Raw genomic sequence first — 27,157 nt, 5'->3', positions numbered from 1 at the left:
CAGCGCTCCATTTCGTCGTAATTTTAGCACACACATGATGTTCACTACGAGTGTAAAATGTAATTTTTAAAATAAAGATTTCTTCGGTAAAAAAACTGTTAAAAGTGTAAAATGTGGATTTATTAAAAAGTTTATAGTTTAAACTAATTAATTTGAAGTGAAAAATGTGAGTAAAGTGTGTTTAATGCGGTAAAATAGCTTGTTGAAATGCTCGAATTTTGGGAATTTTTGAACTTTAAGGTCGAATATCTCGTAAACTAAGCGTTTGCGGTACCTATAACCCTATATATTTTTTAATCAGGAGGACTTCCTCTTTCCAACGGTACCTTTAAATCGCGGCGCCAAAGAAATCGGAATTGTGCCCATTCAGCCCTCGGCACGGGTACCTCGACACCTTGGCTTAGGGTGGTGTTGGTGCGGGTATCCTCATACTTCCAACAATAGGAGATGGGCGTAAAAAATAGGGTTTATTCATCCATTTCACTATTGTGGGAATTATGGGGTGTCCCTCTTAGTTCGTAAGATTAGCGTGCGTTTCCTTTGTGATGCACACTTTACTCTTACTTAAGCCCATTCGCCACGACAAGGCGACCAACTTCAAAGAGGGCTGCGTACTAAGCTTTATAAACTATTTTGTATCGGGTATTTTATAGGTTTATACAATGCCCACAATATCTTGTAATATAATTTCGGTTGGTGACATAAATTGACTGTGCAACCTTCTAATAATATCTCCAAATAAAAAGTGGAACATATATGTAGATGAGTTAACATATACAAGAATTTTATTGCTTATTAAACACTCCAGCAACATATAAACTTTACTCAGTTTTGTGCTACTTATTTCGTTTTCGTATTCATATTTAACAATTTTTGTAAGTATTGTGAACTTATGAGTACATGCATAACTCTGTGTGAATGGCTAATCAATTCATATTCTATATTACATCTTGCATCTGCTAATGTTATCTATGTACATATGTATGTATGTTTGTATGTACATAAGTAAGTAAATCGAATTTTCAGGTATCGAGCTTGTTTTGCTTTAGTAATACTTCATAAAGTATGTCCTTAACAACCAGAAAGACGAGAAATTCACGAGAAACTGTGAATTACATACTATGTACATTAAATAAAATATTGCGGCTGGAATTTAGAATATCGTCTCATGATGTCAAAGTTAAAATGGGTGGGTGAATTTAGAATAACATCCCCGAAGGCCGCCAACGCAGAAAGGAGAACTACGCGAAATTACTTCAGTCACATATTACACATATACATATGTACATATGTAGAAAGTATTGGGAAATGTTTAGTATCGCGCCGGTTTAGTATCGTTTATGGAGAAAAACAGGGGGGCCTACCCCCCTCACGCCCCCTTATCGGAAAGAGGAAGATTCGACCTTTTTAATACAACTTTTTAGTACAGGGCACAATTGCTCTCTCGGTATTAAACCGTTTTCCTCCGCAAAACGGACTCCTTGGTCATGCGTGCGCAGCTCGGTGCCAACACGCATAAGGCTCCACTTAACCCGTGGGGACGGCGTTTCTAAAAAAAATAATATATTCCAATATTAGAATATCTTATTATTTATTATTATTACTCACCATTTGCAATTTCCCACATTGTTTTATAATATTTTTGTTTCCAATAAAGCCGAATAACAGAAAACGTATTTTGCATAACGCCAAATTTTAAAATATGGGTAAACATATGAAAAGTATCGCTATGCTTCCCAGCACACATATTAGATAGATAGGGTGTATCAAATTTTTTTCGCATAGAACTCCTTTTTGCGTGGTCGGCCTTCGGCCGCGCTTCAAAAAAAAATAACCCTGGTCGGTCCAACACCCGGGTGTATCAGATTTTTTTCGCATGGAACTCCTTTTTGCGTTGGCGGCCTTCGGCCGCGCTTCAAAAAAAATAACCCTGGTCGGTCCAACACCCGGGTGTATCAGATTTTTTTCGCATGGAACTCCTTTTTGCGTTGGCGGCCTTCGGCCGCGCTTCAAAAAAAATAACCCTGGTCGGTCCAACACCCGAGTGTATCAGATTTTTTTCACATAGAACTCCTTTTTGCGTTGGCGACCTTCGGCCGCGCTTCAAAGAAAATAACCCTGGCCGGTCCAACACCGGCTACGCCATCCACAGTATTTTAGCATTGAACACCTTTTCGCGTTCACTTCATACATTTATTGCTAACTGGGTGTAATTTATTCCCTTTTGTTCGTGCTTTCTCGGTAATTTGACAGTTGAAATTAGGCAGTCATTTTGGTTTTTCGCATTATTGAACTCAATGCAGAAAAAGGTGTATTTTATTTAAAGATTTACAGAGAAATTAATCAAAAGTAATTAAAAACATTACTAGTGTGTTTATAATTCATAAGTAATATATGTGCGTGAAAATGTATCCATAATTGGTTTGGTACAATGCACAACAGGTGAAAATACACTAGCATATATTGAGAAATTTGCAAAAAATAGCCTTTTTTAAAGTGAATTTGTGCAAAAATTTGTGAACCGATTTTTATAAAATATGTTTTAAAATAAAGTTTGATAATTTAAGCTTACTTTCGTGTTTAAAATTTTCAATTCGGTTGTCTCGTTTAGGTACAGTGAGCCAAAATTAACCGGCGCGATACTAAACCCAACCCAAAGTATTTTTTTTTTATAGTTAATATATAAAAATGTACGGACAGAGAAGGTTCTTCAGGTTAAGAAAATATATACAGTGGGCGACCAAAGTCTACGTAAGACGACCATTTCGGCTATCTGACATGTCCAAAAGCATAATGAAAAAAAGTAAAGCTGCAATTTTGTTTTAAATGCGCTTTGGGTAAAATTTAGAATAACATCCCCGGATTTCGGGAATAAAATGGGTATCACTGGAAAGGTGACGTTCTGCAGATCACGAAAATATATATATTTAGTTGCCGCTGACTTATAGTTTTAAAGATATTTGCATTTAAAGGTGAAAAATTAACAACTTTTATATTGATAATTTGTTTATTGTGAATAACTTTTTCACTTATATTATGCACTTTTCACTTACTAATACTTCACTATAACGTTTCTGTATATTAATTTTTTTTTATTATTTGTTGTAAATAAAGCTTTATTTTAATTATTTTATTTTAGTTAAATTCACAGCATTTGCACAAGAATAGGGTTGCATACTAGCAAATAAATGGTATTGCCATATCTGCCTAGTTGTCAACAAAAGAAAATAAGCAAGAACATTATACCCCAAATACCTGAAAAAATTTTAATAAAAAATATTTTGTCATAAATTAAAGCAAAAACGAATTTAAGGTTGGTATGTATGTTTTATTGCTTGTAAAAGCTTTTCGAACGGGTCTTCATGGTTTCTTCGTATGGTTTTACGCCACAGATACTCAATAATTAAATCTGTAAAATTTTGTTGGTTCGTGTAATTGTCCTTTAAAAAGAATCTTTTTATGACACGCCACTGTAACTCAATCCTTTGAGTGTGTGTCCCGTCTGGGGCGATAAAGGGATTATCCGGATCACTATGATTGACCCTTCGGTGCTCATACCCATGATCGGAAAGGCAATTATGTGCCCTCCAAAAGTCGGTACATATAATTGACCCTTCCGCCACGTGCTTCTTGATAATAGGTATGAGCACCTCAGCGGATCTAATGTTGTCGGGACACTGCCAATCTCAAGTCCTCGCTCCCATCCTCTACCATGCCCAGTACCCAGTGACCTTCAACTCTTCTACCTGAAATATGAGAAAATAAGTTAATACGTAAAATTTTATATACATATATAAGAGTTGTTATCTTTATTGTATTTTCGTTTTCCAAACTTGCTTTCATCAATTTGTACTATTTTTCCGGGACCACCAATTTTCCCCACAGCCTCTTCCTGATCTATTTTTTACAACACAACGGCTTCTCGACAATAGCTGTACCAATCGCATATGGTGGCTGTTGACAAAATAGCTATAAAGCTGTTTTTTCTTACTTCAGTCTGACACCAATGAGAAGCGTATGCGAACATCAGATAAAATATCTGAGACAATGGTATTTTCGCATTTTCAAACCAAGTACCTTTAGCCCTCGATATTGCAGCCAGCGAACGGCAACTACCTCTACGGCATCTAAAAGATCCCACCGTATTATTCCCAGATAGAGTGGGGATCATGGGTGTTTTGTGCTTGCGGCACAATTTATTGCTTAAAATTAAGCCCTCTTGTTCCGCAAAGGCAATGCATTGCTCCCTAGTGCTAAACGTCTGAACAACTTTTGTTATATTCCACATTCTTCTTAATTCTGCAACGGTAAGAACACTTCGACGTACACCGCGGCTGGTGGAAGGTTCATCGAAATCTACAGAATACTTTATTAAAAATTGAAAAATTTATTATTTTTTTTTTTAATAAAAAACCAATTTAAAGAAATGAAAATATTTATAAATCATTAACCACACTTGCTAATTGCTTCACCAAATTTAAAAGTAAAAGCGAAACAAAAAAAAGAAACAGTACTTAGTTTGAAAATTAACAGTACAATTGTTGCTAGAATTATTCCCGTTAAAGAAAATGAAGTGTTAAAAAGGGAGTTATACCCTTCACGGTATTACAACTTTTTATCCAAGCTTTAAAAAATTATTCTAGTTGATCGAATTCTGTGGAATCCTTCATCGTCGATCCAACACCGGGGTATTCAGTGGAGAAAGGAGTTCTACGCGAAGGAACTCTGAACACTCCGGTGTTGGATCGACCTGTGTTATTTTTTTTTAAGCGCGGCCGAAGGCCGCCAGTACAGAAAGAAATTCTACGCGAAGGAACTCTGAACACCCCGGTGTTGGATCGACCTGGGTTATTTTTTTTAAGCGCGGCCGAAGGCCGCCAGTACAGAAAGGAATTCTACGCGAAAGAACTCTGAACATATTTTTGAAATATGAACGAGAATTGATAAAAATGAGAAATACATAATAGAAAAATGTATAGTTCGAGCGCTCGAAAAAAAATAACCCTGGTCGGTCCAACACCCCGGCGTTCATAATTCTTCTGTGTCCAACTTCTTCTTCTTTCTGCAATAATAATGAATTATAAATTTTTCTATTATGTATTTCTCATTTTTACCAATTCTCTTTCAGACCCGAATATTGAGAATATCGATATTTAAATTTCTTCTTATTTTTCCAATTATTATTATTTTCCTATTATGTATTTCTCAGTTTTACCAATTCTCCTTCAGACCCGAATATTGAGATTATCGATATTTTAATTTCTTCTTATTTTTCCAATTATTATTTTCCTATTATGTATTTCTCATTTTTACCAATTCTCTTTCAGACCCGAATATTGAGAATATCGCTATTTTAATTTCTTCTTATTTTTCCAATTATTATTATTTTCTTATTATGTATTTCTCATTTTTACCAATTCTCTTTCAGACCCGAATATTGAGAATATCGATATTTTAATTTCTTCTTATTTTTCCAATTATTACACTGTGATAGTCAAAAAAAAAGACAAGACCAAATTCGACGGTTTCCCCCTATTTCGGGTCCTCCGAATCGAACTGCATCATTACTTTTTTGAGTTACAATCATGATTTCATACAAAAATTTTTGTTGAAGTTTTTCATCAAAGTGGCCCATTGTAAGAGAAAGGCTCAGTTTTCTTCGGTCTCTAACTTTTTTAATGTTGACTTTTTTGGTAAACTTTCTTTGGCAAAGCTTCTCAGAATAAGTCCGTCTTTAAGTGCTTAGATGACTGTAAACCCCAAAATCAATGTTTTTTGTGTCCTTATAGCCAATATGTCGAAAAAACTGAAATTTAATCCATTTTTTTTAATGTTTTTTCTCTCACGTTTGGTCAATATTTTAATTTACCCTTTGATACTTATACAATAAGTGACATCTTGTAATAGTAAGAAACTTAAGCAAAGACAAAGTTCTGAGCAAACTAACCATTAGAAAAAAACTTAACAAAATTTGTATTTTTTAAAAAAGCTACACTAACTATGTTTGTGTGCTGTTTTATTTTTTTTGTATCTTATAAGTGTTATCAATAAGTATCATAAATTTGTACACAATATTTAAATTAAATTTAATAAGACTCATCTATCAATGTCCAACACAAATCAGCAAGCAACGAGTCAAGCTTTTTGCCGTTGTACCAATGCTCAAGGGGGGGCGGCGACTTGGTGAAATCTTGCTCCATGCTCATCGGATTCAGTCGGAAGTTGCTGCTCAAAATGGTCCCTGTGATGGTGAAGGAAATGAATTTTTAAGGACATATTCACACCTATTTCTTCAAAAGCGTCTACCATGTCATCCACATATTTTTTCCAATCTTCAGACCGGTACACTCCTATGCAATGGTTTATAACGGTCATAACGGAGTTCCAGGCAATTTTTTCATTTGGCCTTAGAAGTTCTCCGAATTTTGCGTTCTTCATAAGTTTTCTTATATCGGGGCCATTGAGAACACCTGAAAATAATGCATCAACATAACATTCGTTCTATTAAAAGAGTTAAAATACCTTCTTTTATTTTCGCAACACTTAGTCTTGGAAATATTTCTTCAAACATTTAAAAGCTTCGGCATCTCGATTTATTGCTTTTATGAAATTTTTGACAATTCCCAATTTTATGTGCAGTGGTGGTAGCAAAATGTTATTAGCTGGTATCAGCGAAATATGGATAACATTTGCCACATTTAAATGAAATTCTGTGCGAAGCTTCCAATCACGCATTCTATATTGGTTTCCCCGGTACCTTGTGTCCCAATGAAAAATGAAGCACATATTTTTTATGTGTCCTATCTGCAAACCAGTAAGCAAGGCGATAAGGTTACAAAACACATTGATTTTGGGGCTTACAGTCATCTAAGAACTTAAAGACGGACTTATTCTGAGAAGCTTTGCCAAAGAAAGTTTACCAAAAAGTCAACATTAAAAAAGTTAGAGACCGAAGAAAAATGTGCCTTTCTCTTACAATGGGCCACTTTGATGAAAAACTTCAACAAAAATTTTTATATGAAACCATGATTGTAACTCAAAAAAGTAATGATGCAGTTCGATTCGTAGGACCCGAAATAGGGGGAAACCGTTGAATTTGGTCTTGTCTTTTTTTTTGTTTTGAAAAAAGCTATCACAGTGTTATTATTTTCCTATTATGTGTTTCTCATTTTTACCAATTCTCTTTCAGACCCGAATATTGAGAATATCGATATTTTAATTTCTTCTTATTTTTCCAATTATTATTATTTTCCTATTATGTATTTCTCATTTTTACCAATTCTCTTTCAGACCCGAATATAGAGAGTATCGATATTTTAATTTCTTCTTATTTTTCCAATTATTATTATTTTCCTATTATGTATTTCTCATTTTTACCAATTCTCGTTCAGACTCGAATATTGAGAATATCGATATTTTAATTTCTTTTTATTTTTCCAATTATTATTATTTTTTATTATGTGTCTCTCATTTTTATCAATTCTTGTTTAGTCTCGAATATCGAGAGTATCGATATTTCGAAACCGATCGCTGCTTGTATCACTAGTACTCAATTGAATTTCGAACAGTGATGCCATTTATAGCTTAAATATCGTGCAAAATCATAATTTTTCTTTTTGTTTTTACTACAAAAAAACATAAAAAGAGATGCGCCATATATATTCGTAAATTGGAATTGAAAACACGAATTTTAAGACATTTCCCGTGAAAATTGGTGCACGTTTTCCGAAAAGCCGCTCTCCTGAACCTTTACCTAAGCAAATATCTAAATAATAAATATAAAATAAATAAGTTGAAATATAGCAGTGAAAAAGTTATATGAAAGAAAAAGTTACTATAAATGGAGAAATTGCAAATTGAAATTAGCGAAATTTTCAACTTAAAATGCAAATATCTCGAAAACTAAAACTATTTTCTTAATCTGGAGCATAAGTCCTATCCAACCATACCACTTTTAACCCTGAAATCGTGGGATGGTATACTAAAGTTTCCCCTATTAAAAACTTCACAAGTTAATAACATAAAACGCAAAAAATTCAATGGCAAAAGTCTATTTGAAAATCAAAAGGAAATATTAGGTTGTCAAAAAAGTCTTGCGGTATTTTTATTGAAATTGAAATGAATTTTTGATGACTCATGCCCAGCTCTTGACCGATGCTACGGCTGCTACTATGCCGGTCTCTTTCGACCAATTCAACTATTTTATCGCAATTTTCGACGACAGGCATTCCGGAGCGTGGCGCATCTTCGACCACCTCTACACCAGAACGAAAACGTTGAAACCATCGTTGTGCGGTGGAAATGGAAACTGTATCGGGTCCATAAACTGCACAAATTTTATTGGCGGCTTGAGATGTATTTTTGCCTTTATCGTAGTAGTACTGTAAAATATGCCGTATTTTCTCTTTATTTTGCTCCATGTATGCGATGCTATAACGACTCAAAAGAAACGACAATCAATCAAACACGTGTTAGCGCGTGAAATGAGCTTTCCAAAAAGGTATAGCATGACCCGATGCGACGATAAAACTAGAACTACGCGCTTTCAGTGCCAACTAGCGAAAATACTGCAAGACTTTTTTGACAACCCATTACTTTGATAAGGCACTAAAAGTTAAAATAAGTCGTCGTTTAATGTTTTGTTAACCCTCCACTAGCATCTATAACTGCTTGCAAACGTCGGGGCATTAAACGAAACGACTAAATATTCGATTTCAAGAGCCGTTATTTGTTGCCATTCCTGTTGCAGCTTCGCTTTTAGACTAGAGCACTATTAATGTCATGTTTCCGTATCTTCCGCTCCAAAAGCTCCAGAACGTGTTTAATAATATTCAAGTCTGGGCTTTAAGGAGGTGATTTCAGTTGTCGTGGAGCGTAGTAAAGCAAGCAGTCCTTCACGATATGGGAGGTATGTTTTGGATCGCCAGCCTGTTTTAAGATCAAACTCTCACCAAGACATAGTTTATCAACCGATACATTTAAGTTTTGTTCCAAAATTGATTTATATTGAAAGCGATTCATGTTACCCTCCACAAACACCAAATTTCCAACTCCAGGTGTAGCGACACTGCCCCAAACTATTACTCTCCCAACGCCATGCTTCACTGTAGGAACTAAGTGTTTCGGGTTCATTGCGGTATTTGGTTTTCTCCAAATTTTGGCTCTACCGTCACTTCCAAATAAATTGTATTTTGACTCATCGGTAAATAATATTTGTTTCCAGAAATCAATTCTCTTGTGTCTAAATACTTTTGCGCGAATTCCATTCGAAGTTTGCGATTTGTTTCACTTATATACGGTTTCTTGCGCGGAGTTCTGCTGTGAAACCCCTTATTCAAGGCTCTTTGAACTGGTCGTGGATGCACACTTGAATTCGCCCTAGTTGCTATCTCTGCGGCCAACTTAGTGCCTGTCACTTTCGGATTTTGATCCACTTCTTTCAAAATGAACGATACATCTCTGCGACTCAGCTTCTTTGTGCGACCACTGCACGGTTTATTTTCAAGACTATTCATATTTTTGTAGTAATTTAGTATCGTTTGAACCGTTGATTTTGTTAAATTTAATACACGATTTGAACAATAAGTTTAATATTGATATAAAACTATTTTTGCACTATATAATGTAAAAAAATGTGTACAAACGAATCAGTGAAGTGTTAGTGCACATAAATATAAAAAAATAAGTGTAAAATCAATTTTAAATCAAAAAAATACGTAATTCAAATAGTGGTAATTTTGAACGTGTCGGCTTTAGAATACCGTCCCAGGATTTCGGAAATAGAATAGGTATGGTCGGTTAAAGGAGGTTCTCCAGATTAACAAAATGGAATTTAACGCGAAAAAAACTTGACAAACCCCGGTGCACCATAAAGGAGGAGTAGGGAAAGTATCAGCTGATGTTATGTAAACAAGGACACAGCTGGGAGGTGCCCATGTAGAAACGTCAAGGGGAGTCCGGGGTTGAGTTTCTATTGGAATCCAAAATGGCCGACTTTTACCGGAAAATGGTTGCATTGTGTTATTTTCTTTTAATTTATGGAAAAGTTGTCCCCAAAATATTGGTTATATATGAAACTTTAATATATGTATATGAGTTCTTAAGTTTTTTATTCATGCCTCTTTTTAACTGTGGTAAGTTAAAAAATGTTCACCACAGAAAACTGTGCCAAATAGTGGGGTCCAGAATATACTTATTCACAGCTAAATTTACATTTTTTCAAGACAATTTGTTTGTTTTTATTTAATTAATTTAATCTGCAAGCTGCATAAATTACCTAAACGTATGGGGATACACTTAAAATATCTAATATATCTTGTTAGTATTGCTATTGAGCATGGCGAAATAGTGTTGCGTAAGCTAATTTAAACTACCTTTTATGAAAGAAATATATTTACTGTATTTATAGTATAAAGATATTGCAAATTCAAAAACTTATCTCTTTAAGAAGCCTATTAATGTTAAAACTTAGTTTAGAACTAAAAAGTAATGTAGTAATTTTTCATGTAAAGGGTTGTTCATAAAGTATGCATATATTTTCATCGCTAAACTGACTAAATCGCCCAGGGCAAACAAAATCATACTCACATTCCTACACAAATACTCCATTTGGGAACGGGTAGAACTCCTGATCGCCGGCGTATAGCTAAATTCTAACATACTTACACATGTAGAACGTGTATGTAGTTTGTGATTAAACAAATTTATAATTAAAGTATAGGAAACATGGGTATTATATTATCTCTTGATTTATCTTACAATGAAAAATTTTGTTTTATTGTTCAAAAGAATTGTTATGATATGTAATACAAAATTTTTTCCACAACAGTTGTTTCTTTTGGTCCACTCATTATCAAATATAATTTCCAATTCGTCCATGAATAAGTTAACTAAAACGCTTAAAAATATATAGATATAATTAAATTTTTTGATAACAGCATTAAACTTCATTCTATAACCTAAATTGAAAATAGTATTCATAAAGGTAGTACTATAATATATACATAAATAATTATTATAGCATTTTCGTTTTACGCAACCCGTTTTGACCTCTCCCCACCCTTATTCACCACCGGTGGCCGTGATGTTTTTATTGTAAAGGACTGTGAATGGGCACTTCCCCTACTCAGGGTTATTTTTTTGAAGCGTGCCCGAAGGCCACCAATGCAAAAAGTAGTTTTTACACGAAAAAAATTGACACACCCCATTGGCTGGCGGGTAATAAAAATATATATATATATATATATACAACTGCAAAAATCCTTTTTTTTTTTTTGGTATAATCTATTTTCTTTATTTCTTTTGGTTCATTTACAAATGATGATATAAGGTAACACTGATTATTTGACAGACTGTAACCCTTTAGTTGTTGTTAAATAAATAGATTTGCACAATAAGTTTAATATTAAAATATTACTGTTTTTGCAACATATAATGTAAAAAAAAATGTGTACAAACGAATTAGCGAAGTGTGAAGTGAACATAAAAATGAAAAATATAAATGTAAAATTAGTTTTAAATCGAAAAAATACTTATTGCAAATATCGGTAATTTTCAACTTTAAACGCAAATATCTCGAAAACTATAAGTTTCCTGCGGCTATAACTATATATATTCTTGATCATTTTATTCCCGAAATCCTGTGATGGTATACTAAAGTTTTCCTATTTTGAACTTTAAAGGCAAATATCTCGAAAACTATTGGTTTCCTGCGGCTATAACTACATATACATATATATTCTTGATCTGGATAACCTCCTCTATCCGACCATAAACATTTTGTTTCCAAAATCCTGGGACGGTATTCCAAAGCCGACCCAAAATTCGATTATATCGCGTTCATCGAATTACTTACGAAACAAATCAAAATGAATAATACACGAAGAGAGTAGAGAAAAATTGAAAACGTGATTTTCTGGTGCATATGATTACAAAAAAAAAATGCTGAGTCGGTACCAACAAAAGATGCCAACATTTATAACACGTTGTTTCCAAACGAAGGATCGGAAAAAGCGTTATTGGGCACAATTACCGTTGAGCGAACGGTACCAGCAGCTGAAGACGTTGCCGCCACAGGTCGTGAATGAAGTTCAAAGTCAGCGATCATTGAATGATGTTTTGGCAAAAAGAACGTCAAACGTTCAATTATTTTTTAACGGAGCTACGATGAGGTATGAAAGTCGAATGCTGCGTGATCGGATTATTACAGCGGTGTTTGATAGGAAACTTCAGTTGAAGTTGTTGGATGGACGAAATTAAACACTTGATAGTGTTATTGATATTTGCGAAGCAATTGCAAATGGCCAGCCCAGGATCGCACATGTTAATGTGGAAAGAAAGGACATTTTCGCAAGTTGTGTCAACAAAACAAAAACAATCTGGAATCAAATGCGTCGGAGCCGAAAGCAAAGAAAAATTCATGCACTATGTAATTTTATTCTGTATAGAACTCATTTATACATAAAATAGCAGATATTAAATGTGTAATTTGTTTTATCATTTGTTTGTATTTTTATGTATGTACATATGTATTTTTATTGTAGCCATTGCTCCTCCTAAATAATATACATAAATAAATAAAGCTCGAGTGTCGCTTATAAATGTATAGCCGTTGGAAAGAGGAAGTAAAGTTTTGATTTAAAGTATATAGGGTTATAGGTACTGCAAATGCTTATTTTACAAGATATTCGCCTTTTAAGTTATAAATTCCAACATTTCAACAAGCAATTTATTTACATTTAACACAAAAATGTGCGCATTTTCAGTTTAAATTCGTTAAATATTGAAAACATTTAAGCGATGAGTTAGGGTTTCAAGGTAAAAAAAAGAGAGCTTCTCCCAGAACATCTTGGAAAAAAAACAATTTGCGATGTTCACCATAATTGGCTCTAAATTATTCGAAAATAAAAAACCAAGAAAAACTAGTCAAATGATAATCAAATCTTCTTCCCAACGATCTATGATAATTTTTTTTCATTTAAAATTTTTTGCCGACTGTAAACTGTTATTTTCTACTAAAAACTTCGCCCTTTTGTGGATGGCAACACCCTTTATGTTAAAAAAGTGTAGTAAACGTTGAGGAGCACGGATTTTGAAAAAGTAGTTTTGAGAAAAACGCGTCTAAAGTTTATGAACTAAAAAAGTCAATACTGTATAAAAGGTCCGAATAAAAATAATAAATTCGCAAAAAAATGTACCTTGAAACCTTATCTTCTCCCTTAAACAAATTCACAATTCTATCTTTTCAAAATTTCTTTTGACACTCGTAGTGGACATCATTTATCTGCAAAAAATTGCCGAAAATGGAGCGTACCCATATGGTAATAATATCTGAAATTCCTCTTTTTCGTTAAAAATCATCTTTTTAATTTAGCAATATACTTATTGCGTAGTCGAAAAACTCTTCGTATTTCTAATCAAACTCCAACTTTTTTTTATATTTATTATGTCCAATATTGAACAAAATAGTTAAATTTTGGTCGACCACTTTTTGCCATTTTTCCGCTAGAGACATTAATCCATCAGTGTAAATCATTCTTCCCTTTTTTTTAATTTTTTAAAAAATATAGTGAATTTCTTCATTATTTTTCACTCATTAGAACAGCTGTAACTTTTTAACTTCCCCGAACTTTTTTAGGTTAAATGAAGTTTAAAATCTCACCTTTCGATCACTATATGGTATGACACAATGTGATTCAATTCCCACGACAGCCGGTTCTACGCACCGGAATTTACTCGGATTTTATCCGACCAAGGGCTGTTATTTCGGCGATCTAACCCCGTTTTAATCGGTAAGTGTTAATTTGTGTTTGTCGTCATTGGAGCAATGCAGCGGCAGGGTTGCTCCGTATCCTCCTGACTCGTGCTGACATTGAGTCCAACCTGGGCCCGGAGGAATTTTTCTGCTGCGTTTGCGCAAAAAGGCTCCATCCAAACTCCACCTCGATCAGGTGTAATAGATGCAATGAATGGAGCCATCTTAAGACCTGCTCAGTGCTTAAGACTCACAGTGAGTGGACCACGAGTTACGTGGCCCCATGTTGCTTCCGCAATACTGCGACACTAGCCTCAACGGCTGTGCAATCTGCACATAGTTCGCGCGCTGCGCCACCACTCACCCCGAGTGGCCCACAGAGGACCTCCACAGTCTTCAGGAACTCAAACAGGCAACATAGGTAACTTGAGCTTCATACTACCCTAGAATGTCAGAGTACAGCTCTCCGGTCAGGCGATGTCGAGCTCGAAATATTTAATATATACATCCCCCCAGTTACATGTTGCTTTACAAGATGTCACCCGAATATAAGCGCGCTACTTCGTGGTGAAAACCGTTTGGTACTAGGAGACTTTAACGCGCACCACGATCTTTGGAATTCCTGCCTGTCAAATGATCGTAGGGGGATGGAGCTGGCGGAATAGATTGACGATTCGACATTCTGCACAATGAATGACGAAGCCCTCACCAAAGTTATGGGCACCTGTAATAGCTCGCCCGATATTAACATTGCTAGTGGTAGTCTGCTAAATAGTATAACAATTCAATTCAATGGTCATGCCTCTTCGGACCCGAAGAAGTGCGCGAGCTATTTTAGCTGGCAGTTTACACTGCACCCTTCGTTAGACAAAGCCAAACGATTTGTTAACTGACGGCTGCGCGAAATGCCAAACGACTGCGCGCCACTTACTTTCACCGATGAGGAAGTTCAGAATGTCATCAACAAATCAAATTCCTTCAAATCCATTGGCCCTGATGGAATTAACATGCTAATGTTAAAGCATCTAGGCTCGGCGGGAGTAAGTTATCTCACCTAGGTCCTGTACCTGTCGCTTACCACTCTTCAAATACCCGATGTGTGGAAAGTCGGAAGAGTGGTCCCACTACTGAAACCTTGGAAAAACGCCAACAAAGGAAAATCTTATCGTCCGATAACTCTCCTCTCCCCAGTCGTGAAACAACTTGAGGCCTTGCTACTCCCGACTTTCACTCACCACCTGGCCAGCCACCAGCATGGATTCCGAAAAGTGCAGAGCACTTAGCGTCATAAACGCTCAGATAGTTCGGGGCCTCAACCAGAAACCACCCTGTGAGAGAACGATCCTCGTAACGTTGGACTTGTCAAAAGCTTTTGACACAGTCAACCACACAACGCTACTGCAGGACAATGAGAAAACTACGCTTCCTCCAGGACTGAAGAGGTGGACCATGAATTACCTGAACGGTCGTCAATCATCCGTACTATTTCGAGGAAAAACATGTAAACTGAAAAGAATTAAACAGGGGATTCCGCAGGGTTGTGTCCTCTCCCCGTTACCGTTTAACTTCTACATCTCGAAACTCCAGCAGCCACCAGAGGGGGTTTCCATAACCTCGTACGCAGATGATTGCACGATATTGACATTTTTACGAACCGGACGAACATCGCAGACGAAGGGCTCGAATTGCCGCGGGAAAGGCGAGTGACTTTAGCGCAACTTCGTTCTGGATATTTTAGCAGGTTAAACCGCTACTTATCTAGAATAGACCCTGACATACCCAATGTAAGTCCTGCATGCAACGAGTCTCCGCATGACACTGACCACCTTTTTGCATGCCCTACCAACCCCACCCATCTAACACCCTTTTCCTCTTGGTCCGACCCCATCGAAACAGCACGTTTCCTGGGCCTCCCGTTAGATGACGTCGACGACAACACAAATAACCCTTTCCATCCTAACGGGGATTGATAACCGTTATAACAACAACGACAACACAATGTGTTTGATAGCACTATGCGACTGCACCAATCACTATTAGCAAAATAAGAATGCCATTCCAAGCATATGGATTTTTTCTTATTTGAGTTTAATAAAGAAATAAGTAATATACATATAATAATATTACGTAGTAAAATACTTAGGTTAACCTGGGTATTGGCTGGACCAGGGTTATTTTTTTTAGAGGGCTGCCGATGGCCAACAAAAAGAAGTATTACGCAAAAGTATCTCAGTCACGCCGGGTATTGGCTTGAATAGGTATTACGGGAAAGTACACACAAAGAAAATGCTGACCTTGAAAGTTGAATTTATTTTCGTAGCTTAAGTTGTTTAGGAGATATTTACATTAAACCAACTGAAACCCCTGTGCCAAATTACAGTTCCTTATCTTATTCTGGTGCTTAGTTATGGGACTATATAGGTCTTCGCTTATCGTCAGTTTTTGGGGGTCGTGGTAATGGTAATGCCTAGAAATATACATATATTACCCTATATCTAACTCGATTAGTTTAGGTGATGCACACATCCGTTAGGTGAACAAAACTATTATACTCTGTAGCAACATGTTACAAGAATATAAAAACACCAAAAACTACCGAAAGAGTGCAGTACCAATTTATACCCAGCAGAAAAAAATGATGTACTAAGAAAGAAAGCAAGTGAAAAAAATATAAACAAATACACATACATGATCGAATTTGCTCTATTTTATCAATTGTGCTACTTCTCGCGTGAAAGAAGTTAGAAGTTTTAAAAATGGGGAGGAAACCAAGTAATTTAACGAAAAATGAGAAATGTGTAAGACTGCAACGAAATTATTCCATTGTTCAATATATTAATACAATGTATAAAAGGAGTGGAAGATTCAATTTAAAAATTAGAAGTCAAAACAGATGTTTAAAATAGGCGCTATTGTTTTTGGATATCATATAACTGCCCAAATTACTTGAACACGCCACCTCAAAGCCCGGACAAAAGCCACTTGAGAACTTATGGTCTGTTTTGAAAACTTAATTAAAAAATTATAATCGACGCTATTCCGTTTTCGTTTTCAAACGATGTCAGAATGACTATTTGGAATTCCTGTTGGCGTTATTGTAATTTACCAAAAATAATATCATTTGAAACGAATATACTCGTAGAGTCCACGAAATAAGTATAGCGTACAAGCTAAAAATCTCTTACATTCACCTTTAAATTTCATATGATTAGTTTTATGTTATTTATCAATGGAATGAACCTCGAGTAGTATTTTCACAATATTTAAAAACAAAAATTACTACTTATAAATAAAATAATTCAAAAATTCAATTCACTTGGAACGAAAAATTAAATCAAACTTATTCGAAATATTAATAACTTATATGGTTACCGTTAGCCAAAATAACGGTGTTTATGTGCCTCGGCATGGATTCAATTAGAGAGCGAAGGGTGGAAGTCGGTATTTTCTTCCATTCGGCTTCAATGCACTTCCTTAGGTCTCTAACAGTATCAAATTGTCGACCGACCGGAATAAACTTGCTGCGAAAGTATTCCTCAGAGATTTGCCATGGGATTTAATTCGGGACTTATGGCGGGCCAGTACAATAATGCTACATTTCTGTCCATAAAGAAACGTTTTGTTGCAGCTGCATTGTATATCGCGGCGTTATCTTGCTGAAAAATCCATGGCTCCTCACAAAATCGTTCCGAAAACTCTATTAAGACGTTGTCTATTAGTTCAATATAACTCATAGCATTCATTTTATGTGTTAAAAAACAAATTGGGGTTGCACCATTGTATCCGAAAGCCCCCCATACCATTAGAGATCCTCCCTGGAAATTTCTGGAATGCCTTGTTTCTATTGGTCGTCGAATATCTCTCCAATATTTATCATTGCCGTCAGGGCCATCTAAATTAAATTTTTTCTCATCACTAAAAACCACTTTTTCCACTCGTCGTTCCACAATGAATGCCTTTGGGCATATTGCATCCTTGCAGTTTTGTGCCGAGGTAGCAACTTAGGCTGGGGCGCACGTTTGGCATACTGGATGTTAATATTCTGTTTTAAAATCTGCTGAACTCGACGGGTGGACACTTCAAGATTTAGTTGAAGCCTAATTTTTGTTGGGGAAAGGTTTTTACGGACTGCCAAACGCTTTATTTGCCGTTTCGACCGTTCATCAACCATTGGAGGACGTCCACTTCTTTTCGTTGTACTATAAATTTCGGGATTTTTTAAAAAGGAACATATTGTTTCAGCATCGTTTGAATTTTAGTACGCTCAACAAGCGATAAATGGGTTCCGCGAGGCATTTCTAAATTAGTTACTAAATTAAGCTCGTTAGGATGGATAAATGTTTTTTAATAGTTTATTTAAAGCAAACTCACTTTAAAAATCCTTAAAAATACAGAATAAATTTAACGTCTTGCCAATACGGAATACTTTTCATTATTGTACGCTATAATTATTTCGCTCTGAATGTACAAGTGCGCAAACTAAACAGAAAGTAACGGTACTACAAAAGTACCAGTGCCACAAATAAGTACTGGTCAACAATGAACAAATAGGTCGGAATTGCTTACAAGCGTTAATTTTCAAAAAACGCATGTGTATTTCGATAAATTCCCTTTTTTAGTTTGTGCACTATACTTATTTGGTGGACTGTAGTAAATACATAGTAACAGAAAAAATATGCGTTTGGCAAGGGTTTAAGAAAGGAAATAAACCACATTTTTGATGGGATATTTATTTGTTCAATTTTGTATAATTATATTTTTATATCTATGAAAGCCTAGTTTGACAGAACACGCGTGAGTCGTGTCAAGCTGTTATGTTATTTTTATTCAGCATTTCATCAAGGGAACCCTTACGTACGATTTAATATATTGGCGTACGAATATGAATTTTGCTTACTGTAAATTCGTGTAGGTATCTCTCCGTCCGTCTGTTGGTGCAAGCTGTGTTCCTTGGCGCAAAAATGGGGACGACTTCGTATATGAGTGCATTTGGACCACTGCCGCACCCACAAAACGCCTTTAATCGAAAACCTACAAAATGCCAAAACTAAGCACTAAATTAAGTTATAAAACTGTAATTTGTTACAAGGGATTTCATTAGCAAAGGACATGTTTGGACTAAAAATATTAGAAAAATGGACGTGGACCCACCCTCTACTAGGTTTATATATATCTCCTAAACCACTAAAGCAAATTCGGTTAAACATCTACCGACATTGCGAAAATAGCTAAATCTGATTATAACCCCGCCACGAATAATGAATGCTGAATTCTCTCGCAATATTTTTTAATATTAAATTTTGCCAACAACCGATAATATTTCTAAGGCATTTTTCAAAAGTATTACGTATTCGTTTACACCCAAACTTTGAGCTTCTTATGATCCATACGAATGAAACAAAATTGCTTTAGAACCATGGTTTTTTTATATGGTAAACTTACTAGACTTACTTACAGACAGCCGAACGATTTTCTACTCGGCTTGCACTCCTGCTCTCTGAGAGCACTAGTCAACAACTCGGTATAAGGGAACTGTGGGATGGCATTTCAAATTCCTTACGTACAGCTGCACCCGAAACCATTGGTTTTCGGAAAGAGCAAAAAAACAGCTGGTACGACGAGGAGTGCCGTGTCGCAGCGGAAAAAAAACAGGCTGCCTACCTCGCAACGTTACGATCGACCACTACACGTGCGGGATGGGATAGATACCGAGAGTTGAAGAGGGAAGCGAGACGCATTTGCAGACAGAAGAAGAAAGAGGCCGAAATGCGTGAGTACGAAGAGCTTGATAAGCTGGCCGACAGGGGTAATGCCCGAAAATTCTACGAAAAAATGCGGCGGCTTACAGAAGGTTTCAAGACCGGAGCATACTCTTGTAGAACCCCCAAAGATGATCTAGTCACTGATGTCCAGAGCATAGTTAAATTATGGAGGGAACACTTCTCCAGCCTGCTGAATGGCAGTGAACGTACAACACCAGGAGAAGGAGAAACCGATTCCCCAATCGATGACGATGGAGCAGACGTTCCATTACCCGACCATGAAGAAGTTCGAATAGCAATTGCCCGCCTCAAGAACAACAAAGCGGCAGGGGCCGACGGACTACCGGCCGAGCTATTCAAACACGGCGGCGAAGAACTAATAGGGAGCATGCATCAGCTTCTTTGTAAAATATGGTCGGACGAAAGCATGCCCAAAGATTGGAATTTAAGTGTGCTATGCCCAATCCATAAAAAAGGAGACCCCACAATCTGCGCCAACTACCGTGGGATTAGCCTCCTCAACATCGCATATAAGGTTCTATCGAGCGTATTGTGTGAAAGATTAAAGCCCACCGTCAACAAACTGATTGGACCTTATCAGTGTGGCTTGCTAATTCGGACTGAGTAGGAAATTGAAAAGTAAAGTCCTCTCTCGACGAACAAAAGCTAAACTCTATAAGTCGCTCATAATTCCCGTCCTGCTATATGGTGCAGAGGCTTGGGCGATGACAACAACCGATGAGTCGACGTTACGTGTTTTCGAGAGAAAAGTTCTGCGGAAGATTTAGGGTCCTTTGCGCATTAGCCACGGCGAATATCGCATTCGATGGAACGATGAGCTGTACGAGATATACGACGACATTGACATAGTTCAGCGAATTAAAAGACAGCGGCTACGCTGGCTAGGTCATGTTGTCCGAATGGATGAAAACACTCCAGCTCTGAAAGTATTCGACGCAGTACCCGCCGGGGGAAGCAGAGGAAGAGGAAGACCTCCACTCCGTTGGAAGGACCAAGTGGAGAAGGACCAGGCTTCGCTTGGAATATCCAATTGGCGCTACGTAGCGAAAAGAAGAAACGACTGGCGCGCTGTTGTTAACTCGGCTATAATCGCGTAAGCGGTGTCTACGCCAATTAAGAAGAAGAAGAAACTTACTAGAAGACAAGCCCGATATAGCCTTGTTTGTTTTTGTTTTAAGGTCACTGATCTGCCTTTTCCAGATGCATAATTCTGTAGTTCAGTCGGATCCCCGATAAAAAGACGTTGATGCTGTCAACTAGTGATAAGCGAAGTAGCTATTTTTTAGTTTCAGTGAAGCGATTGCGATTTTTAAATAACAGTGATTTTTTATAGCTATTGCGATCGCTATTTTCCTTAAAGGGGCCATACACAACATACATATTCATTTTGCGTTTGTTCTTAGAACAGTGAATATGTGCGACAAACAAGCGCAAAAATTGTTCGTCCGCGATCTTTCCTATTCGGCGACACGAGAGAGCGTACATGTGTGCACACCGATCGTAAAAATCAAACATTTTCGCGAATATGGATCGGTATGCTCCCAAGCCCATACACGAGTAAACCGCAATCGCACACATACCACACATGGCCACTTTTAATAACATAGATATGTTAAAGGGGTATTCTGGTCCAGAAGCATGAATTTCAGGTAATTTTTAAAGTGTCGTAAAAAAAGGCAATTAATATTTTTAATATCCATTTTTTGATTAGTTATTTGTTAATTTTAGAAGAGTGCAGAAAAAAATTAAAAACTGAAAAAAGTAAAAAATTTCATAAATTATGAGCTGACGAAGTGGGGGGTCTCTAAAAATTTCCACGTGACCATACCCATAATTTCAACCTTCCTAGTTATCTGAAACCAAAAAAAAAGATTACAAATCTAGAATAATGTCGCAATGGCCAGAACTACGGAAAAGTGGGAAAATTTTTTTTTTCACAAAATGACGACTGCATGAAAAAAGGTTTTTTGGGCAACTTTTTCTGACTATTTCGAATTTTTTAAAAATAATAAAAATAAAAATTTGGGGATGGGGCTAGTTCCAACCATAGACAATCCTATAAAGAAGACTATAAAAATTTCAAGTAAATCGGTCCAGTAAAACCTGAGAATTCGTGGGTATCGTTCGGAAAAATCAGTTTTTCGAAAAACGCGTTTAAAGTTTCGCGTAAAGTCTTTTGTTCGATTAGTTCCGGCCGAACCAGTTTGGATGCCGGGTCAGAAAAATGCCTATACGGAGGCTGCTATATATATTTCTGGCCTAGGCAACACTAAGTGTTGCCAGGTGCAATCTGACATTTCCATTGGAAAGTTTGACATTTTTTAGCATAACATCACTCAGAACGTTTTGTTCTTTAATCGTGAATTGTTTTATTTACAGGGAATTAAAAAAATTCATCTCGGAGAAAAAATGGAATTAACTCGTGAACATTTTCGTGCGATAATTTTTCACAACTTTCGACGTGGATTATCACGACAAGAGTGCATCGATGAACTAAAATCTTTGTATGGCTATGAAGCACCATCCTGTAGCACTGTGAAAAACTGGTACAACAAATTCAATCGTGGCCGACGCTCGCTCAAAGACGAATTCCGTGAAGGTCGTCCAAAAACAGCCGTTGTGCCAGAAAACATCGATGGCGTACGTGAACTGATAATGCAAGACCGTTATGTAACATACCTTCAGATAGAGGCATGCCTATGCATTTCTTCCACCAGCATACATTCGATATTGCATGAACACCTGGCCGTAAAAAAGGTTTGTTCTCGTTGGATCCCGCACAATTTGACAATCACTCAAAAAAAGGCTCGAGTGGATTGGTGTAAAGAAATGCTGAAAAAATACGATCGCGGTGCTTCAAAAGACGTTTCTAAGATCGTCACAGGTGACGAATCATGGATCTATGCGTATGAGCCCGAAACAAAACAGCAATCGACCGTGTGGGTCTTCCAAGACGAGCCAAATCCAATGAAAGTTGTTCGTGGAAGAAGCACTTCGAAGCAAATGGTCGCTTCTTTCTTCGGCAAAATTGGTCATGTGGCGACTGTTCCGCTTGAACAACGTAGGACGGTCAATTCTGAGTGGTACACCACCATTTGTTTTCCTGAAGTTTTCGGAGAAATTCGAAAAACGAACAAAAGAAGACGAATCATTGTGCACCATGGCAATGCGAGCTCTCACACGTCGGCTCAAACCAGCGCCTCTTTGACCGGCCAAAACGTCGAATTGACGGGTCATCCGCCGTACAGCCCTGACTTGGCACCCAATGACTTCTTTTTATTCCCGCACATCAAGAAAATAATGCGTGGTTAACGATTTTCGTCGCCAGAAGATGCTGTTAAAGCATTCAAAAACCATGTTTTGGAGCTGTCTCAATCGGAGTGGACAAAAGTGCTTCGAAAATTGGTTTGAGCGCATGCAAAAGTGTATAAATCTTGATGGAGAATATTTTGAAAACCAATAAAACCATTTTCGTTGATAAATATTCCTATTTTCATTATTAGGCCAGAAATATATATAGCAGCCCTCGTATCTCCGAAAATAATTTGAATTTTGAAAAATCCTCTTGTACACATATTCTTGAATAGTTAAACTTTGAAAATATAAAAAAAATGTCAATTTTTTTTAACTTCTAGACCGGAATACCCCCTTTAGTAGTTCGAACTTGCAATAAAGCCAAAATAAAAATATATAATCTGAAATAAAAGGAATTAATTTTAATGTAATACCTTTAATTTTCCATTAATTAAAACAGAACAATTTGTATATTCAACAAAATTCAATTCGCTTGGATTTATTTATTAATACTGAATTAATATTAGTCATGAAAATATGTTTTCAAACTAAAAAAAAAAATATTCTTTATTTCAAATACATATGTATGTATGTATATGCATATGCATATGTTAAATGTATAATGGGAATTCCATCGTGTACATACATACAACAAATGTATGTATATATGTATGTACGTACGTACTCGATGGAATTTCCATTGTTTACGAATCGAAAATTTGTAACATGCGCAGATGTTTTTGCAGTTTTTGCCACACATGATTGAAATCAATCCAGTAGGAAATTGTTGTTGTTTGCTGTACTCGTAGATTTACTCGTAGCTTACACATAGTTTCACATTTGAATTTTGATTTGAACCAAAGCCAGCCATATCGTTTACTCGATCGTGATTGCCGAAGAACAGATTTTTCGTGTTGCACCAAATCAGTTGACGCTGGGGGGGATTCGAATTGATCAACAATGTTGTCTATGATGAGCTGAAGTGATTTGATTGTGTTTTTGGCACGAGTGTTTGTTCTGATTTAATCGTACTCGTTGCAGCTCTCTGATCTACATACATAAGTATTGGCTTTTGTCTACCTTGTAAACGCGCTTTTGAGACCATTTACAATAGGGATAACCATTAATCCAGTGCAATATTTTTGGCCGCTTATTTCTTTTCTGGTGTACTTAAATGGTTTTAATACAGTAAGCAAATGCTTTAGCAGCAACCATTCGTCAGGATTATTTCGAGGTAATTCTTTATCTATGAGCGCGACAGTACTGTTAAAAGCTTCTTGCACTTTAATAAAACGTTCATCATATAAAATGTAGTATTCCAGCGAGTATTAACACTTTGAATTAGTTTTAAATGTTCGGTACCAGCATTGCCTTGAAAACTCATACATCTTTCATTTGTAGAAGTGCTTTTTTTGAAATGTGCGACAATTTGTTTTTAATTTTGTAAAATAGTATTAACGTCATGGCCACTTATACTTGCTTTAACAATTAAAGTTAATGTATGCGCAAAACAGCCGAAGTGGCGTAGTTTGAGCTCATTTTGCAGGACACTCTTTATATTATTTGCGTTATCAGACACTGCAATATATTATTTTATCAAATACCCCCAACTCAGTTCAGACTTTTTGTATTTGCTCAGTTAAGTTTTAGGCAGTATGTATCTCACTCATTGGACAGCAATCCAATAATATATAATAAATTCAAAATTTTCACTAATAAAAAGTAGAGTAAGTGCTATGCAACTCACTGTTTAGCAAGATGTACAATACTCGGATTAAACACCATTCGCCACTTTTAGCTTAATTTTTCGAGACACGCTTCATATAATGACAGTATTATCGTCCTTGATATTACATGCCGACTTGGCAGATCATATTCAGGATTTAGCGAATTGGACAAATCTGCTCTCCTCGACAATGCTGAAAGGTTGTAAGTCCTTAATGAAGAGCATTGGCAACGCATCATCAATTTCCTTCTTTGCCTTTCCAGAAATCTTCATATTACAATCTATATTACGTAGTAGTCTTTACGGAGTCTATATGTAGCATATATGTGTATACATGTATGTATATTTTTTACTCGGCATATAATTTATATATGATCGGCATATATTTGGTATCAAAGCTTGTACTTAGTATATACATAAGTATGTATGTATGTACATATATTAAAATTTACCTACATACATATGTATTTCATGATGAATCCATTTAATCATTAAAAATATATTATGTAATAGAGTAAAGTTTGTATTATTACCCAAATAATTAATATAAGTTTAAAGTAATTACTTTTAAATTTATACATTTACATCATCTTAAAAGATCTAGCGGTCGCACATGTGCTCATATATAATGTGTGCATGTAAACAAATATGACAGACCATACGCATAATGTTTGTAAATTTGTCAACATGCAACATATGTATGTATGTAAATATGTGCACTCAACACTTGTGACGTTGTAGAACGATATTTGTAGTTTATGCGAGCAACATATTTACATGTGTACGCAGATATGTACATATGTAGACTGTTGTATGCATTATTTTTCGGACTGCAACTCGAGGGGTGAGTCTTTATTGGAATATGTAGTAGGTAGCAATTTAGCAATAGAGAATGTGGGGTGCGAACCCACCTTCATAACGATAAGCAGAAGGGAAGTGCTTGACATCACCTTCATTAACGAGGCTGCAAGCGGTTGGGTCTCACGTTGGAGGGTCTCGGCGGAGCCCTCCTTGTCAGACCATAGAATCGTAAGGTTCGCGCTGAAGGTAGGGGTAAGACAACTCCCCCCTAGACGCAACCCTCGGAGGGCAAACTGGAGCGCCTTCAGGGGGAGGCTCAGTGAGGAATTAAGTAGGGAGTGGCAGACTGACAATAGCGTTACGGGCTCGGGAATAGAGAGCAGGTTATCTGCGCTGAACGGGTCCATTATTAACGCTTACAATCACAGTTGCCCCCTAAAAGTGCCCACAGACAGGCGCAACTGTCCCTGGTGGTCAAGGAAGCTTACAGACCTCAGGAAAAAAGTACGTAGTCTATTTAATAGAGCAAAACGTACAGGGGTCTGGGAAGAGTATAGGAGCAACCTCACTCTTTATAATAAGTAGATTAGGTCTGCTAAACAAGCTAGCTTTAGGAGATACTGTGAAAATGTCACCTCCACACCAGAAGCAGCTCGACTGCACAAGGCGCTGGCCAAAGGCAAGACTGACATAGTGCTGGCAATTAAAAGGAGCGACGGGACTTTTACGACCAGCGCGGAAGACGGAGCCACAGAGCTTCTGCGTGCTCACTTCCCGGAGACTATTCCGGAAGACCAGTGTCTACCCGTAATTGAACACAGGCCATCCCGCTCCGACTGGGCAATCGCGAAACAAATATTCACCGCGCACTCGATCAAGTGGGCATTGGCCTCGTTCGAGAAGTTTAAGTCTCCGGGAGTGGATGGTATCTTCCCTGCGCTTTTACAACAGGGTGAGCAGATTCTGCTGCCACACCTGGTTCGGCTGCTGAGGGAGAGCCTCGCAATGGCGTATATCCCTGAGTCATGGAGGACGGCTGAGATGATCTTTATACCCAAAGTAGGAAGGAAGGACTATTCGCTGGCCAAATCTTTCAGGCCAATTAGTCTAACTTCCTGCCTACTAAAAACTATGGAAAAGATCTTAGACTATGAGATAAGATCGAAGGCGCTGAAGATTGCACCCCTGCATGCTGCTCAGCATTCTGTAGATCGACCAATACGGCTCTGTACCAGTTAACTTCGGAAATAGAGAGTTCACTGGAAAGTGGGGAAGTGATGCTATGCGCCTTCCTGGACAACGAAGGTGTTTTTGACAATACATCTCACAGGAGTGTAGCCAGGGAGAGAAGGAATGTGTCAGCACCGGTGCGTAGATGGATAGAGGCCGTACTGCGCACCAGAATTGCTCAGACCGCAGTAGAATTTACGAGGATTCGTCTTGGCACAACAAAGGGCTGCCCACAGGGTGGTGTGCTATCACCACTACTATGGAGCCTAGTCGTGGACGACCTGTTAGCACTGCTAACGGACAATGGAATCCGCTGCAAAGGGTATGCGGACGACGTTGTAATCATAGCCAGAGGTTGAGGACACTCTCTGCGAACTGGTACAACGAGGTCTAAACGTGGCAAAGAGGTGGTGTAGTGGAGTTGAATTAAGTATCAACCCCTCAAAGACGACCGTAATTCCGTTTACGAGACGCAGGTCCCTACCCGGTCTCAGGAATCTCACACTTGGTGGTAGAGAGGTCGAGATGACTAGCTGGGTCAAATATCTTGGTCTTACGCTGGATTCAACC

The 27,157-nt window shown here is 37.1% G+C and overlaps 1 protein-coding gene across 1 annotated transcript in view; it reads left to right on the top strand.

Moving 5' to 3' along the window:
- The first annotated feature begins 733 nt into the window (after window positions 1–733).
- Window positions 734–27,157, top strand: part of LOC120780582 (kelch-like ECH-associated protein 1B) — a 108,646-nt gene continuing 82,222 nt past the window's right edge. Inside the window, exon 1 of the mRNA XM_040112842.1 lies at window positions 734–875. The gene's annotated coding sequence lies outside the window, so the exon portion shown is untranslated. The remainder of the gene's footprint in view (window positions 876–27,157) is intronic.

This window comes from Bactrocera tryoni, unplaced genomic scaffold, assembly GCF_016617805.1.
Source record: "Bactrocera tryoni isolate S06 unplaced genomic scaffold, CSIRO_BtryS06_freeze2 scaffold_25, whole genome shotgun sequence".
Lineage (NCBI taxonomy): Eukaryota > Metazoa > Arthropoda > Insecta > Diptera > Tephritidae > Bactrocera > Bactrocera tryoni.
This window is presented reverse-complemented; position numbering and strand designations above follow the sequence as displayed.